Source organism: Mustela nivalis (genome assembly GCF_964662115.1).
Source record: "Mustela nivalis genome assembly, chromosome: 1".
Taxonomy (NCBI): domain Eukaryota; kingdom Metazoa; phylum Chordata; class Mammalia; order Carnivora; family Mustelidae; genus Mustela; species Mustela nivalis.
In genome coordinates this window covers 91254563-91280063 of record NC_139020.1, presented here as the reverse complement: position 1 = coordinate 91280063, position 25501 = coordinate 91254563, and the positions used below count along the sequence as shown (strand labels likewise).

At 37.5% G+C, this 25501-nt stretch overlaps 1 protein-coding gene and 2 long non-coding RNA genes across 21 annotated transcripts in view; 2 read left to right on the top strand and 1 right to left on the bottom strand.

The window, feature by feature from the left end:
• MECOM (MDS1 and EVI1 complex locus) overlaps positions 1-25501 on the top strand; it is a 545117-nt gene that overhangs the window by 441328 nt on the left and 78288 nt on the right. The gene's annotated exons all lie outside the window — the stretch shown is intronic.
• On the top strand, positions 270-23858 carry LOC309869984. The gene is made up of 3 exons (XR_014314391.1): positions 270-375; positions 985-1095; positions 23772-23858. It is a non-coding gene; the product is annotated as an uncharacterized lncRNA (long non-coding RNA).
• Positions 19893-25501, bottom strand: part of LOC309869979 — an 18170-nt gene continuing 12561 nt past the window's right edge. Inside the window, exons 4-5 of one of the 2 annotated variants that reach the window (XR_014314388.1) lie at positions 23744-23889; positions 19893-20440 (exon numbers count right to left, since the gene is read on the bottom strand). This is a non-coding gene — a long non-coding RNA (uncharacterized lncRNA). The remainder of the gene's footprint in view (positions 20441-23743; positions 23890-25501) is intronic. The other variant, XR_014314389.1, reaches the window with a different exon arrangement.

Genomic DNA, 25501 nt, shown 5'->3' with positions numbered 1-25501 from the left:
TCTCTCTCTGTCACATAAATAAATAAATAAAATCTTTAAAAAAAAAAATTCTTGACTCCTTGCATAGTAACCTTGAACAAGGTCGTGATGTGAACTTGAACAAGTCACTGTGTTGAACTGAGCTGGCTTCATATGTGCAATCAGGAAACTGGTCCCCTGGTCCATGTTTAGTTTTTTGATATGATTAGACTCATGTGAAAATCTGTTGTAAATTCTAAGCACTGTGACGTCACAAAGTGATGTGAATTGACAACAGAGTCATGGACAGGAAGTTGTCCATCCAGAGCGATGTTGAGTTTTCATTAGCCTGGGAATAGGTCTTTATGTCCGGAATTATGAGATGGGTTTTGCCATGGAGGATGGCTGGATAAAGAGGTATTTGTAGTGCTCCCTCTTGTTATGAGAACCTCTGGAAGACTTTTATTGTTCACTACTCTTAAAAATTTATCCAGATTTCTAAAATACCTTGAGTTCTGAATGTTTAGATTTAAATTATATTTATATTATGGTTGAGTACCATTCTTTCCTTGCCTAGATAGTTGAATACTATTTTTGTGTGTGAGTAAGCTTAAAAATTGACTGTCTAAATATTTAACCAGAGATATTTTAAAAGAATTTCATTATTTATCTTCTTTATGATTTATATTATCACATTCTGTGTCTGTAGTTATGGTTTATCATAAGCAGCCCATCTGCTACAACAGCCAAATTGGAACATTCATATAAGATGAGTTCAGATATAATAAACATGACAAGAGATGGGTTACATTCAGTCTTTCTCCATGTTTAACCAATTTAATTTGTTTCCTATGCAGAAGAGGCTCTAAATTTACTTAATATATGTTAGCACTTAGGAACATAGTTAGAAACAAGGCGAAGGTCTTAACCTATTCGTAAATAAATGAGAAGATTCCTGTCGGAGTGAAAGAGAGAGAGAGAATTTATGTCAAACAATCAGGAATTTAATACATAGTGGTCTTTTAGGATGTCCAGTTTGTGTACATACTCTTAAGGCATGATTACGAATAACTTCACATCCTATAAACAATGTGACTGGAGAAATTACTCACAGATACAACAAAAAGGGGAAGAAAGGTAAGACGTTTTAACTAAAGCCAATAAGTGAATTACTTTCCCTGAAAAGGTTAAAAATGGCAGATTTATTTTTCGTTGCCATAATATTTGTCTGTGTTGGCCAGCTATCTGAGGTATTCTCCAGAAGATGCAGGGCTCCTTGAGACGTCACCACATGACCCAGGTTCAAAGTTACGGCAGAGTCCTGAAGGATTTCTCTCCTCTGTAATTTGGGGACTCAAGACGCCTTAACCAAAGACTTCAGTCTGTTGGCTAAAGGAAAGTATTGATACTGCTGTAGCGAGAACTTTCAGTGATTGGTCTGAATTTCCCTCTGCCCCTGGTAGAGGTCAAGTAGAGGACTTTTTAGTGCAAGCGAAAGAGTCATTCGTTTTTTACTCTTTAGGTAAAGGACTTATGTCATATTATTAGTGAAAACGTGATTAACTGTTAAAGCAACATAGGCCTTAATGATCTACAAAGCCATTTTTCTCAAAGTTATGGATTCATTGCTCTGCAGTACTAAATATATGTTATTCTAGGATCATGCAAGTCATGAATACTAAAAATAAAAATAAACATATTTCTTTGATGATGATTTATTACCAAACAATTTGGAGCTAATACATTCACATTATAGGATGCAAATACAAATGTGACATAAGCAAGTGGGCCTTTAAGATGAAGTGTCATTACTTTTGGAAATATGGGCAGTGCTTCAACTTCATCACAGCCTTTGTAACATAATGTTTTGAGAGCCTGTGACTGATGTTTCAACTTGCAGCAGTTTGGTTCTTAAATTCCATACTTAGCAAGAGAATGGTTTCATTCAGCCTCATTGATGACCTAAAAACCCATATGCGGGGATGTTATATGCCATTGTGAATTAGTATGCGAAGCTGGTAAAATGAGATTGACCGGGGTAGGGGAGTTCCTTTTTGGTAAGATGCTGAGTTCACAATGACCACAAGGCAGAGCCATGGCAGTGGCAGATCTAGTAAGGAAGGGTACCAGGAACCCACGTTGGTACGAGCAGGCATCATTGCTCCTCTCTGGCACTGCAGAAATACTCTCCAGGGGTACTGATGCTAACAAGCATGGTTATTTTTCTGTATCTGGGTAAAGCTCTTGTTACTTGTGATCACTCAGCAAGCTAAAAAGCCACACGGAAGCTGAGCATGTGCATGTCAGGTCGACCTTGCTGTCCTTTTTCCATCATCTCCGTCTCTCCTCCTTCCAGCCCCACAGTCACTTATCTGTCCCTTTATTTCTTTCATTCCTTCTTCGGTTTATTGTCTCCACTCCCCTTCCTTTCCTTCGTTTATTTTTCTTTGCTTTCTTCTTTTCCCACTTGATCGTGTTTCTTGCTTTCCGCAAGAAACTAGGAGAGAAGCTGACGTTAAGTATCGTGGCACTGTATTCTTGGCACTGTCAAGAACTTGCTTGGAGGAAAGGGGTTTTCTGGTATCGGGAGAGAGCTGCATTCCTTGTGACAGAATATGAAATTCTCTTGCAGTTCTTGTATCGGTGTTGCTAATTTTATTACTGCAGTCTAAGTGGATCCGCTATTTTCTTGGTGATTGCTTCTATGGGTACGATAGGAATGAGACGACAGTTAAAAAGGTATTTGTGCAAGGCATTTAAGAAATAACTCAATGAGTCAAAAGGAGGACAAAGGAAGCAAATGATGGAGCAAAGTACACATTATATGAGTCCCGCAGACGGCGCTACAAGTGAGACTGCCCCAGTGTGCGTCTAATTTATGTAGCTGATAACCCAAGTTAACAGAGACCCTGGCACTATTATGGAGGTAATATTTTCTCAAGGATGTTCAGTCTTAAACAACTTCTTCCTGTATTAGGTTCATACATGGTTTTCTTTAACATAAAGCAGGTATGTCTGTTCTCTTGTTCCATTTCATTTTCTTGGAAAAATAAATTTATTGCAGGGCCGCTGGATGGAAATTCTGCTGACTGTTTACGACTGACGTTGCTCTCCCCTCTTCTGTATTACCCAGGGAATTAGTTCAATATAGAGCTTATTCCACACCCATTTCTTTCTTTTTCCCCTCTCCATCCTTTGCAGGGTTTGGTTTCAAAACCTATATTGCCACAGAGCAGCTGGTAGCATTTAGCAAACCACCTGCACAAGTAGTTCTGTTTCCAGTGGAAGAAAATTTAGCTTACATAAGGCCGAAACCGGTAAGGTGTCGGCTTTTCCATCTTTATTTGTATTTGTGTACATTTTCTTACTCATTGATGAATGTTCTGCTAAGTGAAACTCAACTCCTTGGTAAAGAATGAGAAACAGTATGGTGTAGCAGTCCTTTGTTTCAGTAAGGCTCTGGTAAACTGGAACTCTGTCAGGAAGGCAAGAGGTTGATTGTAGCCAGGAAGAGACTCTTAAAATCTGTGACTTCTTTGAAGGGTGAGAAGGCACCCTCTTAAATTAGAAACTCTGCTGTGATTTTCCAGGTAATGGTTCCTACTGCCGACTAGGACAAGTGTCCCAGTGAGTGCTGGCTTCCCATGAAAGGCATCGTGTGGTCAGATTTTGAATACCCCATAGTAAATAAATTACCTTCCTACTGCTTGGGAATAAGTTTAAATCTCAAAGATTTTATTAAATTGTTCACATTACTACACACTGAATATTGATCTGAACTGCACTAGTAGTGACTAATGTGTCAAGAGGTGACTTTCTTTAAATCAAGGTAGTTATTCTATAAATGAAACTCCAACCTGAAAAGCTGGTCATCTACAAATAATATCTGATGACTAACTTATATAAGTAAACGCAGCTCGTAAGTCATTCTTGCTTACCTCTCTCATGTACTCCTCAGTTGGCACCCCCCCCCCCTTAGGTAGAGGAACTGAATCAGAGGAAAGCTATGTGACTTGGTCAAGGTCACTTCCCTGGTTAAGAGTAAATTCATTCAGACTTCTAGTATAGTCACCTTTCAAGGAGAAGAGTTTAACGGTTTGTATTGTTTCATATGAAACAATAACTGAAAGTTATTGAGAACCACATATATAGAGATGCAGTCATTGTCTCTAGGAAACTAGACCATGTATATACTATGCAGGATGCTGATTTCTTTTTGAATCCCGTCGTGAGATGGAAAGGATCCTAGAAGAAATTTAGAAGAATATCATGGCTTTATTAAAAAACCAAATATATGTGACCAAGGTCACCCACTGGCAGTGCTGATACTTGAACCCAAATCAATCCCTTTGCTTTCCTCTCCTTTTCCTCCTTTCCCTTCCTTTCCCTTCCCTTGTGTTTTCTCTTTCTTTTCCTTTTCATTTCTCTTTCCTTTCCTTTATCCATTTCTCTCTCTCTTCTTCCTCAAATACTGGAACGCATATTCTGAGCCAGTTTCTACTCATCCAAGCTAGGTGTTGAATTTTAAAAACCCACTAATAAATAAGACTCTTCCCCTGCCTTCAGGAGTTTTAATGAGGGATACAATTAACTGGTACAGTGCCATCTGTCATGGTGGAGATGCTTGGGAGGGATATACAACCAAGTCTAGAGGGAGTCAGAGGTTTCTTTAAGGGAATATATCTTAACCAACACCCAAAGGATGACTAACTATTCTAATGAAAGGGAGTTTTCTAGTAGCAGAGAAGAATGCTCAGGTATTAGCCCAGAGGCAAGAGAAAGAATGGTGGATTTTATCATTTGAAAGAAGTTTGATATGAGTATGGGTGGGCAGGGAGCATAGTGAGAGAAGTACTGGATGAATTCCCTTTAAAGATAAATTGAATTCAACATTAGATGTTTGTAAGATGCCATTAGGAGCTATGAAGATTATAAGATAATACTCTTGAATTATAATGGAGTAATATAAGATAGTGAATGATAAAATGGTAAGTCCCCCCTAAGAGGATACAGATTATGAACTTCTCTTGAGGTTCAAAGACAAAAGAGATCATTGTTGGCCATAGTAAGCCACCATAGTAAGACACCAAAGGAAGTGTCAAGGAAGATTTTCAAAGATGAGTAGCATATCTGTAGATCATACTTTCTTGTATTCCTTCTCTCAGTGAGCAAATAGTCTTTACTGTCTGTCTCTGTCACCTCAATTTCCATTCAGTCTTCATCATAGTACAAGTTCTATTTTGCCCAAAACATCTGAAGAATTAGTAGTGACCCCCAACTGCCAAATCCAGTTCATTTTTCAGTCTTTTGCCCACTATAATGTCCTCAGAACAATTTTCTCCTTCTCAAACCCTATTCCTCCTCTGGCTTCTGGACCAGCACTTACTTCTGTGTCCCCCCTCTAATTCTGTCTCCTTATCTTCCCCTTCACAGACCTCAACTCTTGGTATTTCCAGAGTACAGACCTCAGCCTTCTTTCTTCACCTGAAGAGTCTATCTAATTATCCATTAAGGACTCCCAAATAGTGACCTTAATCTCCAAACCTACAATTCTATCCTCTTGCTGAACATCTGTACCTGAGTATCTTACCCCACTTCAAGTGAAGTGAGATCCCTTCCTCCTCACCTTATTTCCCATTGTAGTTAATGGTTTCACCTTGCTTTTCAAGCTAGAACTTGAAAGCTTACCTTGACTTCTTGCATTCCTTTTCTCTTCACTCATGTCTAGTGATTTGCCAAATTTAATAATCTCTACTTCAGAGATATTCCTTGATTCTGCTGAGTTTCTCAAAGTGGCACTGCTTTCCCATTGATTCAGAGCTTCACCACCCATTGCCATGACTGCATGATGAGTGCTCTCCCTGCCATCACCATTTTTTTCCTAAACATCAGTGTTGAGATAATCTTTTATTTGCTTAAGGAATTACTTTGTCTCCTTCTTGTTCTGCTAAATTGCTGGGTCCCTTAAAGATGCCTTAAAGAGTAGCACTGGTACGGGGAGGCTCCTGAGCAGCTCAGTAAGTTAAACAAAGGACTTCTGATTTTTGCTCGGGTCATGATCTTGGGGTAATGGGATCAAGCCCTGTGTGTGTCTTTGCACTCAACATGGAGTCTCCTCTCTTTCCACCTTCACCTCTTTCTTTAGTATTTGTGAATTTGTGCAAGATTTTGCTTAGGAAAACAAAGTGTTCTACAGCTAAAAGTTTTTAAAAATTAGAAAGTCGAACTCTGTAGTCTGATATATGTAGCCTTTGGTGATTTGATTCCAAACCTTCTCTTTAGCCCCATCTCTTCCCTCTCCTTGCCCCTCACCCTAATCATCATTCACTCAGGGTTCTCCTGAAAGCACTGTTGTCTGTCACCACTCTCTGTCTTTGTTTATGCTGATTTTCCCACTTGGAAGTCCGCCATATTTGTTCTCCATTTTCTTCACCTTCTCTAACCGGCAAATTCCCGATGATTCAACTCAAATCTTGCTCTCATAGTTGTCCCCGAGAGAGTAGTCTGCATGATCATCATCTCTTCTATAATCCTTAAAACATTAGTCACCTCTACCTTCAGATTGTTTTCTCTTTGGCCTCCCAGAGAGGGCAGAGAATGAGTCTTCCTTATGTATTGGTAGCCCAGCATCCGTGATACCGGAAGTGCTGCTCACTTAATGCCAGCTCTGGTTGCTGGCTTCTCTGGTTGTAGCTGCTATTGCTACAATGGCAAAGCCAAAGGACATTTTTGAGCAAAAGGGTGAAATATCAAGAATGGAATTTAGATGTTTAGGATGATTGATCTCAAAGTCAAGTGCAGAACAGAGAAAGGGAGAAAATCTAGGGTCAGGGAGAGAGAGGGGTCTAACTGAGATTCTCAGAACAGCATGGTATAAGTTAGATTAAAATCTACCACAGATTCATTGCTGAATTGGTGGATATATCTCAGAGGAGAAAAATAGAAGACGAAAAAGTTTGTTCATTTTCTTTAGAAATTCTAATTATGGCAATGAGAGTTTTGGTCCATTTCTTTGCTTTGTGTATTTGCTCTGTGGAGAGCAGATAAGCTACTTGGTTCTACCAGTCCTCCCCATCTCCATCACATAGCTGGAGTGGTGGCAGCAGAAACAACATGTCCTTGTATGTGCCAGACATTGTGCTCTCTGCATTACAAGCATAATCTCCAAGAGATAGTGAGATAAGTACTATAATTACCTTCACATTAGAGACGAGGACAGTGAGGCTCAGAGAGGTGAACTAGCTTGCACAAAGTCTTGTAACTGGGAAGTTGTGGACCATGGGTAGGAACTCAAATCTGTCTGAATCAAAAGCCTGACCTTCATTCCTACTCACTACTCAATCTCAATAGGCTCTGTTTAGCCAAGGACTTTTGGATCTAATATCTGAATATTCAACAGGAACTCCGGTAACATATCCTTCATTAATGCAAACCAGGGAGCTCAGAGTTCCAGAGAAACAAATTCCCTAGATGTCTAAATCTCACTTCTTTGAGCCTGGTAGCTTCTATAATGTTGCCAAAAGGATGGAAAACTTTCCTAAAATCATGATTCCAGGAAACCAGATAACCGATCTTATTAGATTCTTGTCCTACATCAAAGTAAATTGGCACTGAGTGACTCTCTCTTCAGAAAAGTGTATAAGCTCTGGCACGTGGGCTTAACCTCTAGGCCATCCAAATTAAAGGCAATTTTCCCACACGTGTGAGTTCTCACCCAGGTCTCATGTAACTGAAGTTGTTTGATAGTTTCCAGCAGATGTTGACTCACAACTTGCTTCACGGCCTTAAACCAGTTGAATGGCAAACAGTTTTTAAAGTGTGGTGGACCACATGCATCAAATATTGGGATACTGCAGAGTTTAGGACTCAGCCTCAGGTCTCCTGGTTTCAAAGCTTTGGGGCAAAGACCAAAATCCTGCTTTGAAGCAAAGCACGGTGAAGAGGAATGTGGTGATGGCCCTTGGGATAAAGGGGAATTGAAAGTGCTGAGCATGGTTGTTAAAGCCTGCAGACATTTAATAATAATAATAATAATAATAATAATAATAACAGCAGCTCTATTTTGTATTGTACCCCTCAACTGCCTTTCAGTGAGCAACCGTCTGTGCTAATTAATCACGAGCATATCAGCTCTGTAAATATTTTGACTTTGTTCTAGCAATTCTCACAGCTGCCTAAGTGATCCCTCTTCCTATGGTTCATTCTGTTTAGCCTTTGATTTGCATCTCTTATCTCCAAATATGTATAATTAGGTTTCTGAGGGCCACCTCTGAGCAGGAGCTATACTTGTGTTTCCTACAAAGGCAAAATTATTAGTCCCACTGCATATGACCAAACCCAGACTTCAGGAGCTTAATTGATGTGGCCAAGGTCATGGAAGGAGGGAACTGGAACTGAAGTTTGAACCCAGGTCACCTGCCTCCATAATTGTGCCTTTCTTCAATGTGCCAGGTCACTTTATACCATGTGGCTTTTTTCTTGTTAGGTACAGATACAGCTACTGGTCAAAGATCCTATCCAGGTTGCATGGGTTACACGGTCACCAGAACTTTTTCTGTGGCACAGGTGTCTGTGCAGCATCCGGAATCTTCATCTTAAGTTATAGCCCTGGGAAACATAGGAAAATTGTTTCACTTCAACTTCGAGACATAGTTGAAGTCGGGAATTATTTTTAGTAGAAGTTTTATTTGTTGGTTGCTTATTTTTACCAATTTCTCTAACCTAATTACAAGTCTCTTCTTCCCTGGGCACCATAGCTGAATATTTAGTCAGAAGTGACCAGTAGGACTTTCTGCAAAGATAAAAATGTTCTAAGTCTTGATTGTTTGATATACTTGGCACTGGCCACATGTGCCTCTTACACTGTCTGGCCAGCAGGACTGAAGAACTGAGTTTTTCATTTTAATTAATTTATGTTTAAATGTACATAGCTACCTGTGGCTTGTGGCCACCCTATCGGACAGCAGAGGCTTAAATAGGTCTACAGGAAGACAACAAATTTGGGTGGTGAAGGATTCAGATCTGGAGCCCAACTGATTGGCTTATTAGCCTGTATGACTTTGTGTAAGTTACTTGGCATGTTTTTTTTTTTCATTACTTGAGGGCTCATCAATGTTAGTAGCTATTATTTTGACCACTACTAATTTTAGCTCAACTTCCTAAAGAATTTGAAGTTTTTGCCTTTTTTGTGACTTAAGTGTTGATAATGTGGTGGCTGCTTAATAAATTTGTATTGAATTAAGTTTCTGAAATCCCTGATTTAGGACTTTTGATATGTAGACTGAAGTGCATATGTAGAGAGAGTGCTAGGGAGACTGTCAGAGAAGGCCTCCCCTTCTTCAGATACACAATAGCAAAATATGTCTGTTTGTCAAGACAAATGAGAAGAAAAGGAAATGAACAGTCACTAATACTTAGAAAAAACCTTAAATTTTTTTTTTCTCATCTCTTGTCCCGTGTGACTCAATACCCATGACCTTAAAAAGTCCAAATTTGAAAAGTCTGAGGAGGTGATCAAGGGAAGGGCATTTTAATAGGACATGTGATAAGTAGTAGGAAATAGGTTCTGATCAACCATATTATAAATATGGATCTTGATGATTTTTATTAGCCAGTCCATTTCAAAATAAACACACACACCTAACCACACACACCTAAAGACGTTTGCGCACCACATTTTGTATGTACGTGCATGTCTATTTGTGTGTATGTGTATATAGATTAAGACTGACATTAAAATTAGATAGTAAAACCTTTTCATTTAGTGCCAACAAAGTCTGGTCACAATAAATTGAAAATGTGAACTGCTTTGGCATGCCTTAGCTTTATAAAGCCCTGGAAATGGCTATACAAATATTTTTCTAAATGGAAATCATATTAGACTTGAGGTTTGAAGTACTGTAGATAGGAAAGAGAGGTAAATAATTGCCTTTTTTTTACTTTGTGGCCATATTGTAAATGCCAGACAATGGAAAAACTAGTAAAATTAAAAAGGTATTCCTAAAGCGAAACAACATACTGGCTCACAAATTGTCTTTCTTCATCATCGGCATTGTGGATTTATATTGACTACATTGCTAACGACTTAGCTCCTCAGGGAACAACTCAGGCTGCTTGGCTTGGGCTGGGCTGCAGGTCTAGTTCAGAAATGGCGTAGGAGGTGGGATTCAAGAGCTACCCTGCTATCAGTGAAGGCTTATGGCTGCTTGGTTGACAGCTTAAAATGAGAGACCAACTGCGCGACCAAAGAAATATAATATGATCTTTTAATGAGTTGAATGCAGAGAAGTGTTTGAGGAAAAGGAACCGAGGTTCTTCTGAAGGGATTTGGTGGTCACAGTCTATATCTTCATTAGCTGGTAAAAGGTGCCAAGTGTAGATATTTCGCAGTTGATTCTGAAGTAATTCCCTTCCTTTAAAAACTATCAGTGGCAGGCTACCAAGATGGCTCTATTGTTACCTCCTTGTTTAATTGTTGACTTTGTGTTGATTTTATTATTCAGGTAAGCCCCACCTATTGTTTCAGAGGTCAAGGAGCTTTTTCATTGCATTCAGTCTCAACTGTAGCCTCTGGTCAAACGCACTCTTTCTTCTTAGGCAAACATTCTATAGCAGCTGGGTTGGAAACTATCATTCCACACATCACAGCAAATCTCAGACAAGTTGAGTTTAATTATTCCCTGTTGACTAGCTCTGCCATTACTAAAATCTCTTTTAACACGCTGACATCTAGAGTGGAAGTGTAGGGTTTCTGAGCTCTCAGCACAATGGCTTTTGCATTAATATCTCACAGTTTATTTCATGTAGCAAAGGCCTGCTTGTGGTGTCTAAAATTTGTTTAAACATAAATTGCAAAGAAAGTCATGGTGACAAAATAGAGCTGTATATAGGGAAAAGAAAGCCCATGAATAGGTTTAGGTATTTTTTTTAAAGTGCATTTCTCTTATAAAAAAACTTTTTTTTTTTTTTGCCTTTCTAGTGCATGTCAAAGATTTTAATCACCCTTTTGTTTTTGTTAATTTTTATGTTTTATTACTCTGCTGAATAAATAGTATGGGTATAATGTATCCCAAACTAAACTTCATGATGTTTAACAAACTGTAATTTCATGATTAATAGTGCCTAATCTGAATGTCCCACAAAACTTTATTTGGTGAGAGGTGTTCAGTGTTACTATGGCTTAGCAACCTCACAAAAGGGACAGTTCAGTGATTGTTTCCAAGGAGATTTAAAGACTTACGAGTTATGAGGAAACTATAAAGCTTTGGCATTGGATATCTATTATAACATGTACTACGATTGAGTACTACTTAGAAATTAAGTAATAGGGAAAGAACTGAATATTGTTTAAAAAATCATTTTGTAGTATCAGACATGGGAGAATCTAGCATGTAGGCACTGTGGCTTTAAAGTTACATGTGCTTAGTGAACTTCATCTTAGCTGGCCAACACCCATTGGTTCCACTAAATACATGGCCCAAACCTTCTGTTTCTTTGCTGGCCAAACACGATTTTCCCCACCTAAGCTCCAGGCTTTTAAATTATGTCTGTGGGAGACCCTAAAACATAGCAGGAATGACCCTGAGGGACCAAGGTCCTTCTTGATGGGATTACCTTGACTTTGCTTTTTTTGGGCGTTAAGGCACATCACCAATCACAAGTAATAAAAAAACAAAACAAACAAACAAAAAAACAAACACCCAAATCTGATTATGTCTCTCCTCTGTCAAAAACCCTCCAATGGTTTCCCACTGCATTCATGATAAAGTTCAAAATTTATATCATCCCTTATGAGGCCCTCCATCATCTGCTACTGCAAGATCCTCAACCTACCTCTTCTTTCCAATCTTCAGCCATCTTGCAATTCTTAAACTTGACTCCAGCCTGTCACACATTGTAAACATTCACTCATTTATTTATCCATTCATTATTTATTGCATCCTGACTGTGCCAGGCACCACGTTGATTGCTAAGAGATTTGTCAGAGGGTAAAATAGACATGGTGTGTACCCCCCTGATGTCTATCAACTAGTCAAGAAGCCAGAAATGGAACAAGTAACTATAAAAGCTGTTTTCTGAGACCATTTTTCTGTTGGACATGGCTATCTCATTCTTACATTTCATGTCTCATATTAAATATCCTGTTCTGAAGGAAACTTCTTTGATCCTTCCCATAGATTATAACCTCTTAATACATGCTAAAGAAATAAAACAGAACCAAATTAGTAAAAATTAGACTTAAAGACTTTATAAAGGCCCAACTTGGCCTATGGCTTCTGGATTCTTCATGAGTCTTCACCAGTCATCTTTACTCATTTGACGATTTAGCTCCTATGGCCTAAGGCCATGCCTACTAATTTGGGGGACAAACAAGATAGAGAAGAAGCTCTAAAAGAGTTAGAAGGGATCATTTATTGAGTATGTATCCATCACAGATATTATTTTACTCCTACTTAAATACTTGATCTTTATACAAACATTGCAAAATGAGTACAGAAAAGCAGGAGAACATAGAACTACAATCCAGACCACTCATATCTGCCACTGGGAGCCCCCTGTTTTCTCAATGGAAAACTGAAAATAATAATATCTATTTCTTGAGATCATTGGGAGAATGAGATAATATACAAAAAGCCCTCAAAAGATGTCTGCCACATTGTGAGTTCTGGCTTGTGTAGAAGAAGGGAAAGGCTTGAAAGGTTTACGTAACTTTTGAAGATCATAGAGCTAGCAATATAGAAATCAGCAGAGTCAGAATTGAGGCAGAGGTCTGTCCAGTTTCAGACCCTAGTTTCTGCTTTCTACACCAGAGCAGGTAAATATCTACCCAGTGAGTGAAGGTGATAGAAAGGCCAATCAATAGTTACTAGAAGAGAAAGAGTCTGCTTTTAAAAGCCTGAGTTTTAAAATGTGTCTTCCAGCCTGGTTTCTGAGAATAAAGTTATTCTTGATTCCATACGTAATGGACAGCGGTGGTCATTTGAGTAATGTGCCAGATGGTTGCATAAATCCCTGGGAAGCAGCATATTCTTCTGTTTAATTTTAAAATACAGTGTGTCAGGTTGAGAAGGGAAAATAAGAAAGAAATGACCCTGTCTTGTGCTGTTAAATTGCTTTCTCTAAATTTACCTTTATTTGGATGCCATTCCATAGAATCTCTTTTCTTAGAAGGCACAAGGAGCCATGTTTTAGGGAAAAAAAAAATCCCTGCATTAACATGAAACATTGTTGGTGTAACTGATACCTTTGGTATAAGGTTATCGAGTTTAGGTTTTTCTTTATGCAAAGATATCTTTACTTTATGGTTTCTTCTTGCATTGTGTTTTTTTATGATGTTACTTTTTCTACCCATCCTTTGTAGTAGTCCAGAATATTAAAAAGGAGATCTTTATAATTTTGATCTCATGCTTCCATTCCTGTCTGTTAGACTAGTAATATCTAATAATGTTGGAAAGAAACACTTACTGGAAGGACCAATTGCATTTTGTTCAAAATTTACTTCCACTTTAATGAAACATCTAATATGAGCCAGGGAAAAAAAGATATGCAAGACATTTTCTTCCAGTCTCAGAAATCTTTGAGTTTAGTGGTAAATATATATCAATAGATATTAAAAAAAAAAAATCTATGGAGACTTCTGCTTACTGGTCTATGGAAGCATAGCAAAATGCCCACCACTGGGAGTTTGGGGATTTGCTGTACATTCCGATAGATGAAGTCTTCAAAATAAGAATGTGTTAGTTAGTAAATAATGGGTAGAAATTATGTGCTGAGAAAGAGGGACCTGCCAAAGCAAAAGGCTCAGAACCTGAACCGTGAGGGTGCATGTGTAGACTTACAAATCTGGTTTATACTTCTAGATTGCAAAGAATGATGAGGGAGTAAGAAGATGTTGATTTGACAAGGTTGGTGGAGGCCACATGGTGCACTCTGTGTGTCATATTAGGTTCCTCGGCCTCTAGACTGTCAGTCATGGGCAGCGACTGAAAGATTTTATGTAGCAAATTAACATGATTTGTATGTAAGCTAATTCATTGGTTGCACATTAGAATGCATGTAATGTGGACAAGTCTGGATGCAAGAAGTTGATTGTGATAGTTAAAGATGGAACAGGCAAGCAGTAGTGAGAAGCAATGGATATTGGCAAATTTAGGGAACATAATTCATGAGGCTTGGGGATTAGTTTGGTTTGAGACACGAGGGAGGTATAGGGTCTAAGATAGTGCAAGTCAGAGATTGAGAGTGAACACCAAGTGTTTCTAGACCTGGCCACACTGAATTTAAGACACCTCTGGGACAACTGGATATACCACTCTGGAGTTCAGAGGGGATAGATGTCATTGTCAGGGAGTTACCAGCCCGGGAGGGTGGGACAATTAGAGCTTTGAGAATGGTTGGAAGAAAACCCAGTGGACATGTTTAAAAGAAAATGGGCTGAAGATGAAACCCTGGGAGAAACCCATCATTTTACTCAGCAAGGGGAGAAAATGACCCCAGTGGAGGATCCATAAAAAGAATTTAGAGATGCAGAAGGTGAGCCAGGGAAGAGTGAGTCATGAATGCCAAAGTAGACCATTTCAAGGAGGAAGTGGTTATTAAGTGTCAAATGTTGTAATTTTCACCTATATTTTATGTTTATTCCTATGCTTATTTTTTATCATGTTAGCTAATGATAGAAATAGGTATGCTATGAACAGAACCAAAATTTTATATATATATATATATATCCTCTCCTTTCAGTAAACGATGGGGAGACAATATTGGCATGGGAATAAAATAATTATAGTAACAATCCTTTAACTGACAGTTATATAGTACTTAGAGTTTATTAGGTGCCCTGATATACAATATCACTCTACTTTAACAGGAGTCCAATAAGATAAGTACTGAGCCCTTAGATTTCTCCCCCTCTTCCCAGTGAGGAAGCCAATGCACAGTGAGGCTGAGTGACTTGTCAAGGCTAGCTGCTGGTGAGCCATAGAGCTTGGACGATACCAAAGTATGTCCTCAGCCTCCTGACCTGTCAGACCTTCATAATGCCAAGTAAGGAATCTGAACATGATGAAACATAGTATAGCCTTTTAGCCTGGGAATAGAAGATCTTCATATCCATTCTTCAGGTTTATTACTTTGCTCTTAGTCATTAGCAACCAAAATCTTCAAATTCATAAAATTGCAATCATTAATATGTCAGTTACAATTTTTATATAATCTCTTTTCTGTTCCATTTTCCATCCACAGAAAGAAATTTTCTATTCCAGTTTGTTTCTTCTGAGATTAAATTTATTTGGGGGATAATTGCTAGAAACTTAGGTCTTTAATTATATCTACAGGCATTATTACAGAAGCAAGTAAAGTAAAAACATACAATCCAAAGGAAAGAAAGAAAGAAGCGAAATTGACATTTGTCCAGATTTTGTAGGATGTTGGGGAAACATTATCTTGAATGCAACAGACAATAATCTGTACAAAACAACTCAAAAAATTAAATCCATATCTTGGGAGTTGGCATGATTGTATTACTTGATGGAAGGTGTCTATAATCCAGCTCTTAAATGTAATAATAGCATGTCCATGCCAAGTCAAACTAAAGGCAGAAAGGCAGACTTTAGAAACATATATGTATATTTTTTTCATATATTCCTCTTAGCAAAAATTTGTCGCATCTAGAACAAAAAGAGAGTTCTTATTTCTCATTCCTCGGTCTCGTCTTTGTGGTGTCGCCTGTTAGATTTCATGCAGGATTTCACATGAGTTTCCTCTGTCTTTTACTCTACTTTGGATAGAGCCCACTGAATGTTGGTTTAGTTTCCTATTGCTCATTCTGAAGTGACCTGGTGTTCCTTTTGTATTAATGTTTACTCTCCTGGGAACTTTCTATTTTGCTGGAGTCAGTTCTCTGGCTTTCCTTTAGAAAACAAGGCCAGTAGTTCCCTGCCCCACTGCTTCATCTACATCTTAATAGTTTTCTGGGGTACTTCGCCCAGGCCAAGCTTCCCTATTTCTCTTAAGGGACTTTTCCATTTGACAACAGCTGAGGAGTAACTTCTTATCCCTTTTATTCTACATTTTCATCATTTCCTTCCTCTGCCTCAGAGTGACATGGAGTAAGGACTCGACAAATTGACTATCAAATTATTTATTCCAATAATCATTTGTTTTGTTTAAAATTATTTTCACTTTCTTCTGGATCAATTTCTAAATACATTTTAATACCATTTTTACACTTCTCCTTTTAATGGACTACAATGACCATGATATGAAATGTTAAGGGGCTTAATAACTATGTTACAAAACAATATTTCAAACTTCATTTTATCGAACATATACTGGTACCTACTATGTACAGATCACTGGAGTAGGCATTAGAAAAGATTAAAAAAATCACAAGGGCACTGTCTCCAAGAAGAACAAAGCCTAACAGGGAATTCAGGGTGAAGGAAAACTGAACAATGTACCTTAATTATTACTGGTTATTAATAGATTTCTTCATGAGAGCTAAAGCAACTTAATTAATTCTTATGACGTCAGCAAATGTCTCTAATGGAAAAACACAGTAGCATTTTACTTGTAACATCTTCTTTCTCCAAACCTTCTCTATTGCTGCTGCTTTGCTAAAAAAACAAAATTAATAATAATAGTAAAAATAATAATAATAAAGTATTTTCTGGTAGTATATTGGCATGTTTAAAATTAAATTATGCCTGTATACTCAGAGAAGAAAACAGTCTTAAAATAATGTAAAGGCATTTGTAAGTAACACAATGATGTAAAACAAATTCCAGCAGTACATTTTGAAATTTTCTTATTAATCTAACAACATGGAAAGAGGAATATCCACTCATTCTAGAGTTTCAGCCTATGTGTACAAAAGACTGTTCTGTAATTTACAATTAAAACACTGTCCATTGGCTTTAGAATTTATATTCTCCTCGTAAAGAATCAAAAAGTCTACAGGGCTCATTGGAAAGGACATTATAGTTAGAATCTCAAAAGCACCTGTGAGGTCATTTAAAGAATTAGTTAACACAGTTAGTTTGGTTTTTTTGTTAAGCTGCCAAGTTGAACAGTGTACTCTTTTTCAATAGTAATAGAGAAAAATCATCCCCAGCTGCTGCCTTTATATGAGGAGACACTGAGTCTTCCAATCCTTGATAAACTGCAGGGTGAATTCTCTGTGAAACTTTGTGGAATGTTTCTAGAATTAGGGAAGCTGGTTTATAATTCAGAGTAAAGAAATTATCATAGCTTTAGCCACCCTGAGCTGAATGGGGGTGAAGGACAGAACCAGTTTGCATTTCTGGCACCCACAGAAGTGTGTATACCTTTGAATTGTGCCTTCTTGTGACCTGGCCTAATTTAGAACCTTGGGAAACAGTGTAATTTGAAGTTACTTCTGAGAGAAGAGAGAAACTTGGTGCTGACTCATAAGGTCTGGGACAGACAATTTTAATGATTAAAATAGATTATCTCAATCAACAGGTAGAAATAGGATGACTCGGGCACCTGGGTGGCTCAGTGGGTTGGGCTGCTGCCTTCGGCTCTGGTCATGATCTCAGGGTCCTGGGATCGAGTCCCACATCAGGCTCTCTGCTCAGCGGGGGGCCTGCTTCCCTTCCTCTCTCTCTGCCTGCCTCTCTGCCTGCTTGTGATCTCTCTCTGTCAAATAAATAAATGGAATCTTTAAAAAAAAAAAAAATAGGATGACTCAATCACAAGAGGGCTTGCAGTATTAGGCATGTGTATAAGGTAGTTTGTGATAGTCTAGGGACTTCATTTCCAGTATGAAATATATAAATGGCTAAGTATAATTTTTCTAAAACATTACTTCATTGGGCCAGTGGTAAGATACCATCTTGGCCTTTGTATTTTGGCTGGCTGACATTTTCTTCTTTCCCATGAAAAAAAAAAGTAGAACTGGCCTCATATAGAATTGAACAGAACGGAGTGTCGTGCTGCCCCTCTCTGTTTATTGAGATAAACTTCTGATAAGATGGTTAAGCAGGAAGCCGGAATAATTCAGAGAAACTAAAGGCTACTTCTGGCTCTCACTATCTAAGACATATTATTTTACATTTAGAAATCTATTTTGAAGGTTCCTTTTTTTTTTTTTTAAGTACAAGATGTACTGAGTTTTAAATGATACTTTAGGTTTCTTTTTAGTGGATATTGAATAAGTGTGAAAAAATGTCAATATTTTTATTTGTATTAACACTCTGAGGTCAGAGCAAACATTTAGTAATAAGAGAGAAACTATGCCACTTGGGTTCTGGAATGTTTGCAAAGAACATAGCAGAACACACTTGGAAGTATAATTACCATCATTTCCATTTATGAAAAATTTTTATAGCATGTTGATTATTTCAGTCCAAATTAATGAGATTAAATTTAACCTGTTTTTGGTAACTCCATATGTTGATTTTCTTATCATACTAACAAGTCTTTTACCTAGTTAACAAGTCCAAGTCAGGGAGAGATTTCACCTGTGACCCAGGATAAGCTATTAAGAACTATGTTTCTGCTAAAAATCATGTTTGATTTTTTTTCCCTACGTTAAATAATAAAACAGAAAACAAATTCTTCTTAATAGCTATTTTTGTTAGCTAAAGCAAATTGTTAATTTAATTTAACCTAGGCTTAGGGAGTGGACTTATGCTAGATGAAGGGAAAATATTATCTATAACTTTTTAAAGTGTAGAAACCAAAATCTGAGCAAATATAATTTCTTTATTTTTATCCACATGGCTTTTCAGCTAATAATATATGTACAGTTAATGCAGATAAATTTTAACTCTACTATTCTAAATCACAGATATTTTGCTTTTACTATGTTCTTTGGATTTTTATATATGTTAAAGAAGTTACATCTTTGTATGGAAATCTGAATTTTTCCTCTTATTCCAGCTTTTCTGTGTGACTTGCCAATTGTCTGGTTTCAGTCAGAAGAGCTCTCTCAATGAAAATCAATGTATTATTTGGTTATTTATAGCCCAGTATGACTACAAGGTTTAAGCACCAAGAATTTAACAAAGTAGACTAATGAGGTTTCCAAGACAGTTTTGATATGGAAAAAAAGATTAGATATAGGTTCAACATAGTCCTTTAAGTTGACATAGGAAATGAATTTAGAATCTTTTTGGTTTGCCCATAACCAATTACAGTGCAATTGATGTTAACAAATCTGACCTAGCAGGATTTTAATCTACAACCTGGCAACATTTACCAATTTCACAGCTACAATTCTTTAACTTAATATCTCTCAGGCAAACCAAAATAAAATAATACCATAATTTAATAAAGATCCAACTAGTTCAATTTAAAGTGGCATGGGAAAAAAAGAGATAATACTGTAAGGTAGAAAGTTATCAGCGTTAGCTTTGGAATCTAAAGCATTTCCAACAAAAACTCATTAGAAAAAGTCTAAAAGTGGTTTCAAAAATTCCTCTAAAAATGATCAAATTATTTAACATAGAATTGTCATTTTTGCCCCATCCCTGTCTTCATGTGACAAGCTGCTATTCCCTTTCATTTCTCAGGGGTTTTATTTATTGCATTTATTTTATTTATTTCATTTCACAGAGTATTTTATTTTATTTTATTTTTTTTTACTTTTTTTTACAATTTTTTTTTTAAGATTTTATTTATTTATTTGACAGAGAGAGATCACAAGTAGGCAGAGAGGCAGGCAGAGAGAGAGGAGGAAGCAGGCTCCCCGCTGAGCAGAGAGCCCGATGCGGGACTCGATCCCAGGACCCTGAGATCATGACCTGAGCCGAAGGCAGCGGCTCAACCCATTGAGCCACCCAGGCGCCCCTCACAGAGTATTTTAAAGGCAAGTTCTCTTCCAGGATCAGAGTTAATAGGAAAGGGAATAATAACTCTGTTAATTGAAGTATGGAACTGGGAAGGGCAAGTACTTAAAAGCCATTTACACATTTTTGTTTCAATAAAAAGTATTGTTTTATTAAAAACAAATTTGAAGCTACATGTGCATACACGCATACAGAATCATTTTCCTGCCTTAGGCTTGCATGGTGATTCATGGAAGTATAGACTATTTACAGATATAGAGTAAATTTTTCAGTTATTCAAGAACAAAATAACTTTCCAGAGGAGGGATTGGAGGGTGATTACCCACGGTGAAAAGCAATCATAGAGGATTTGTGAAAGCGGTTTGAATTACTGTTAATCATCTGAAATACTTGTATATTAAGAGTTGTTTATTATGTAAAACTAACTGCACAGTAGATACTAAACACTGCAGCATTCTACTTTGTGGGACCTTGAATTCCCTGGCCAATCAGTTATGTCATATATTGGAGAAATGGCCTCTTCCTCCACTCACGGTCCATCCTCAGCACCTAGAAATGACTGGCCTCCCCAAAAGGCTGGAAAGCCCCAAGTTTTGCAGTAGGACCAGAGGAGTTGAATATGCAGCTGCAGAAGCATTTCCATCCAGTTCATCCCCTACATTAGAGACAAACTGACAAGTAGTAAAACATGCTAGAAAACAAACAATAAGTAATAGATTATAAAAGTAGACAATGACATTTTGCCTATTTCTTGACAAATAGTATACATAATTTAAGTATATTTATGACTCTTTTTTTTTTTTAAGGTTTTATTTATTTATTTGACAGAGAGAAATCACAAGTAGATGGAGAGGCAGGCAGAGAGAGAGAGAGAGGGAAGCAGGCTCCCTGCTGAGCAGAAAGCCCGATGCGGGACTCGATCCCAGGACCCTGAGATCATGACCTGAGCTGAAGGCAGCGGCTTAACCCACTGAACCACCCAGGCACCCTTAAGTATATTTATGAACATAGATTTGTATGGCTTGCATGTTTAGTGTATGAAAACTATTGTTTTGAGTCTTTCAGATATAAAACAGTAAGCTTGTTGTTTAAGATATACTTCACCTCAGTACATGTGCATCCCGTAATTATTTTACACCACTTTGGCTTTTTCTCTTATGCTTGTTACTTTTGTTCACGTTGAACTGGCATTGTGTGTTATTGCCATCCACACCCTCTTCACTACCGTACTTCTTATAGTCACATAAATAAATACTGATACTTAGACGCATTTATGTACAACCCTTACCTGGGAAGGAGTTTGAAAATAATTGTGAAATGTTTAGCTGTCCTTCAAAAACACCTTTTGCTTATATATTTGGAATGATGTTGAGAGAGTAATAAAAATTTACGCAGTTCAGATCATGTGTCCTGGAATGTTCAGTAGCACCTTTGAGAAAGTTGCAAGGGGACCTGATAATAAGAATGGCAATCTTCCTCTCCCTGTCATCCTGTTATTATTATTCTAATGTATATTAACCTGTTGCTTTCTATAGCTACCACATAATAAATAGAAAACCATACATAGTTTTTTAAGGCAAAGTGTATATTTTGTTCAAGGATAAGTTCCAGCCATCACTGTTGTAAGCATGACGTATGAGAAAGCTGTGATAATAATGGGAAGCTATTAGGGATAAACAACAAGAATGGGAAGAAAAAAGGGGACCTCTCTGCACAGTGCGGGAGAAGGGATCCTTCAATGAGAGTGGAATTCATGATATACATAGTATGGCCCAGCTGTTTGGGAACATTAAAAATCCCTTCGCTTAAGCTGTTGAAAGCTGCAAAAAAGACCAAATGTTTTCCATCTCAAAACACATTTTACTTAGCTGTGTTTTGAAAGCTGTTATCTAAACATTAGGGGGAAAAAAAAATCAGCGTATTCTAACATGATTTCTTCCTTGGGTGCAAATCAGCAGTTGTAATTTAATTTAGGAAAGAAAGTGAAAAAAGTAGAAGGAAAAGGCACATTTTATTCTCCTACCTTCTTGTTTATCTTTCCTTAAAGTATTTGAAGAACATAAAACAGGGAAATAAAAAAGTCACCAGCATACAGTTTTGTTAACTTATCTCGTGAACGTTAAACATTATGCCTCAAATTTCGTATGGTACATAAAGTGTTTCGCCCGGCAATATCATGTATATAGCACTTCAAAAAAGCCAGTAGGACAGCCCACTAAATGTAATGGATGTGTAACAGCAGATCTTTAGATCTCTTGTATTTAGCATGACAACTTTGGGTTCTTTAGGAGCTTTAAACATGATATCTCAAACCCCGTATTTTTTTCCTAGTGATGAAAAACATAGACTAATTACAAACTTCTCGTATATTATAGATGGCTTGACCATCCGGGGCAGTTGCAACATTTTGATTATACTGTATCTCCTTTGGTTACTGGGGTTAATCAGTTTTACAACTTCACCTTGTTTTCGTGATGCATTTTCATCTAATTTCTCACTGGAGTAAACGCTCACTGAGCACAGTCAGAGTCTGAAAATGCATTCTCTAATGGCACAGTAAACACTTCATTTCTATTACTGGAAGGTTTTAAGGTGAAATCTTAGCTGCTATCTGATTGCATGCATCCATATATGTCTTCACTAAATTCTTGAAGAGCTCTTGTTAAGCAGTTTTAGAAGATATCTTAAAACAAAGGACCTGATTCCTACTTTAAGACTTAATTCTGTAAACCAACTTATTTCCTGTCAAAACTCAAGCTGGCTATTATGTAGAACAGACTTTTGTCGGAAAACTTTACTAGGAATCTGGCTTAGACAAGAATACAACAGGGGGTCCGTGGCTTGCACCCAGGATGCAGACCGCAAGTGTTTTTCGATGATAATAACACAAGGAAGTTTGAAGCAGTGTAAAGAATCAGATAAGGAAGCTGATAGCAAGGGCCAGCATTCTGGATTTAGGAGGAAACTGCCACTAATAACCCCAACCACCTTCCGTGGGCAAAGAGACATAATTATGGTTTAGTGACATAATGTTAAACATCAAATTTCATTGTTTTTACTAGCATCCCTATTATGCCAGATGCATGGTTGTGGACAGAAAATTAAGAAATTGTTTTGTTTTCTTTTACTTTCACCTTTATATTTTTACACAAATCTAAGTGACAAACGTAAGATGAGGATAGGTAGGTAATACGCTTTCTGAGGTCACTTTTGAGAACCTTAGTGGATTAAAATTTTACTTCTAAGAAGTGCCTCTGTCTCAAGTACTGAATTTCTTTTTCATGTGTTTTTTCCTAATGGACTACAGTTAAAGTATGTTCATCAATGAGAGAGTAACTGAAAAAAATGGGATGATGCCATAAACCAAGTATTGGTACAAATTTGTCCTTACTCTGATTATGATTGAGCCTTAGGAACATTATGTCCCTTCTCTGGCCTCCGTGTTCACATTTGCAGAATGGCTGCATTAATTACTTATATGCTCTATAGATTCACTGATGTCTCCAGAGTTTATAGTGGTCTTGAAAATGCCCCTTGTGGGCTCTTTCTTCATTTATCTAATATGCTTTGTTAAACCAAGGTTAGCATCCCTTAGGCTCCCCGTCAGTCAGTGGTTGGCTCAGAGTGACCCTGAATTTCAACTCTTAATATCAGACAGATGACTTCTTTGGCAAATTAGGAGACCAATCTTTTTGATCTTTATGTCTGAGGTAGTGCAGTTTGGGGAAAAGGTTATAGCAGAAATATTCAGTCATTATTGATCAGGGTTTGATTCCCATCTTTAATACTTAACAGTTGTGTGACCTAGGGCAAGTAATTTACTCAATCTTACTGAGTTCAGTTTTGTCATCTATAAAACAAGGGTAATAATCACTTATAGCCTGTTAGTTATTAAATGAAATGATGCATAGTAAGCATTCGACATAGAAGAGAGACTTAATACATGATTGTATTATGATTATTATATGTCTTACCATCTTATCATTATCTCTTGCTTCTGAGACTTCAGTTGCTTGCTAATTGGTCACCTGGCATCCACTTGCTGCACCCCAGTTCATTTGTCACTTTGTTGCCATTGGAGGATTAAAGATGAGAATTTGGCAAAGATCATGTCTGATTTCTTCCCAGAATGAATGAATAAATGAGTAAAATTAACAGACTGACTGATGTCAGAAAAATAAAAATATTTAAAGACACCTGCTTTAAAAGAAATGATGGATATTGGGGGCCTGGGTGGCTCAGTCAGTTGAGCATCCCACTCTTGGTGTTGGAGCGGATCACGATCTTAGGGTCCTGAGATTGAGCCCTGTGTGGGGCTCCGCATTTAGCAGGGAATCTGCTTGAAAGATTCTCTCCGTCTGCCCTTTCCTCTTCTCTCTCTTTCTCTAATAAATCAGTAAGTCTTAAAAAAAAGGTTTATAATAAAAAACAAATAATTTACAAAAAAGTTAAATCCATGGGTTGATTTTAAAGGGCTTACAACACACACACACACACACACACACACACACACACACCAGCAATGAGCATATATATTTAGGCATTATGCTTAAAATTTGGAAGTGTTTTATGATTTTTGTTATTTTTATAATTACTATTGCAAATAGGTTGACTATGACATAGACTGCATCTTTCGTTGTTCAAGAATATGGAAAACCCCATTCTCTGAAATCAGATATGTCTAGCTTACCTACAAAGCATTATGCCTGGATATGTACTTTAAGGCTGTTATCAGTTATTCTTAGGTTAATAAAAAATTACCCTAGAAATTTCATGAATCATCTATTGCTTTTAGATTTTTACCAGAACAATTATTTTTCAATGTTCCTCTAATTCATGTTAACAGATTCACCCAGCACTGAGCATAAATCTGCCTGGTACATTTGAATCCATCAAGAAAATTAATCTTTGCTTAAATCACACACAAGAGTATACACATACCTAAGATACTATAATCATATTTTTTAAATATATAGGGATGATTTTATACACCTGAGGAACAATAGAGATTCTGGGTTTTATCAAAGCAATGAAGCAAACATTGAAAATACATTTAACTTATGTCTGGCACATAGTAAAATCCCCAGAAATACTCTTTTCCACTTTCGGCCAGACTTTGAATGAGTACAAGTCTCACTTGTCCCGTAAAGCTTCTCTCGCATGCCAGCCTTCACACATCTCTCTCCTGTCTGAATCTTTGTAGCACTTATCATTTGAGCCACATAATTTAGTACTTAATGACTTACAATCTTGTGCTATTTGCTGTTCTTTCAAGTAGCTTAGTCTCGTCTCTCTAGATAGATTGCATGGGCCTGAACAGCAGGGACAGTGGTTTATATTAATTTTTTATTTCCTTTGGTTTCTAAACCTTACCCTGCAGCATATTTAGCTTGGTTATTTTCAACTGTGAATCAAGAGCCAAGGCATTGGAGAGCATGGTTTGTGATAGAGGAGACATTCCAGAGTTATTCTGAAACCCAAGAGTTCATGCAAAATGTGTGTGTGTGTGTGTGTGTGTGTGTGTGTACATGTGGTCTTTTGTATGCATACAGTAATTAGAAAAAGAACTTCAAATTAGACATAGACTGGGGCACCTGGGTGCTCAGTGGGTTAAAGCCTCTGCCTTCGGCTCAGGTCATGATCCCAGGGTCCTGGGATCGAGCCCTGCATCAGGCTCTCTGCTCGGCAGGGAGCCTGCTTACTCCTCTCTCTCCACTTGCCTCTCTGTCTTC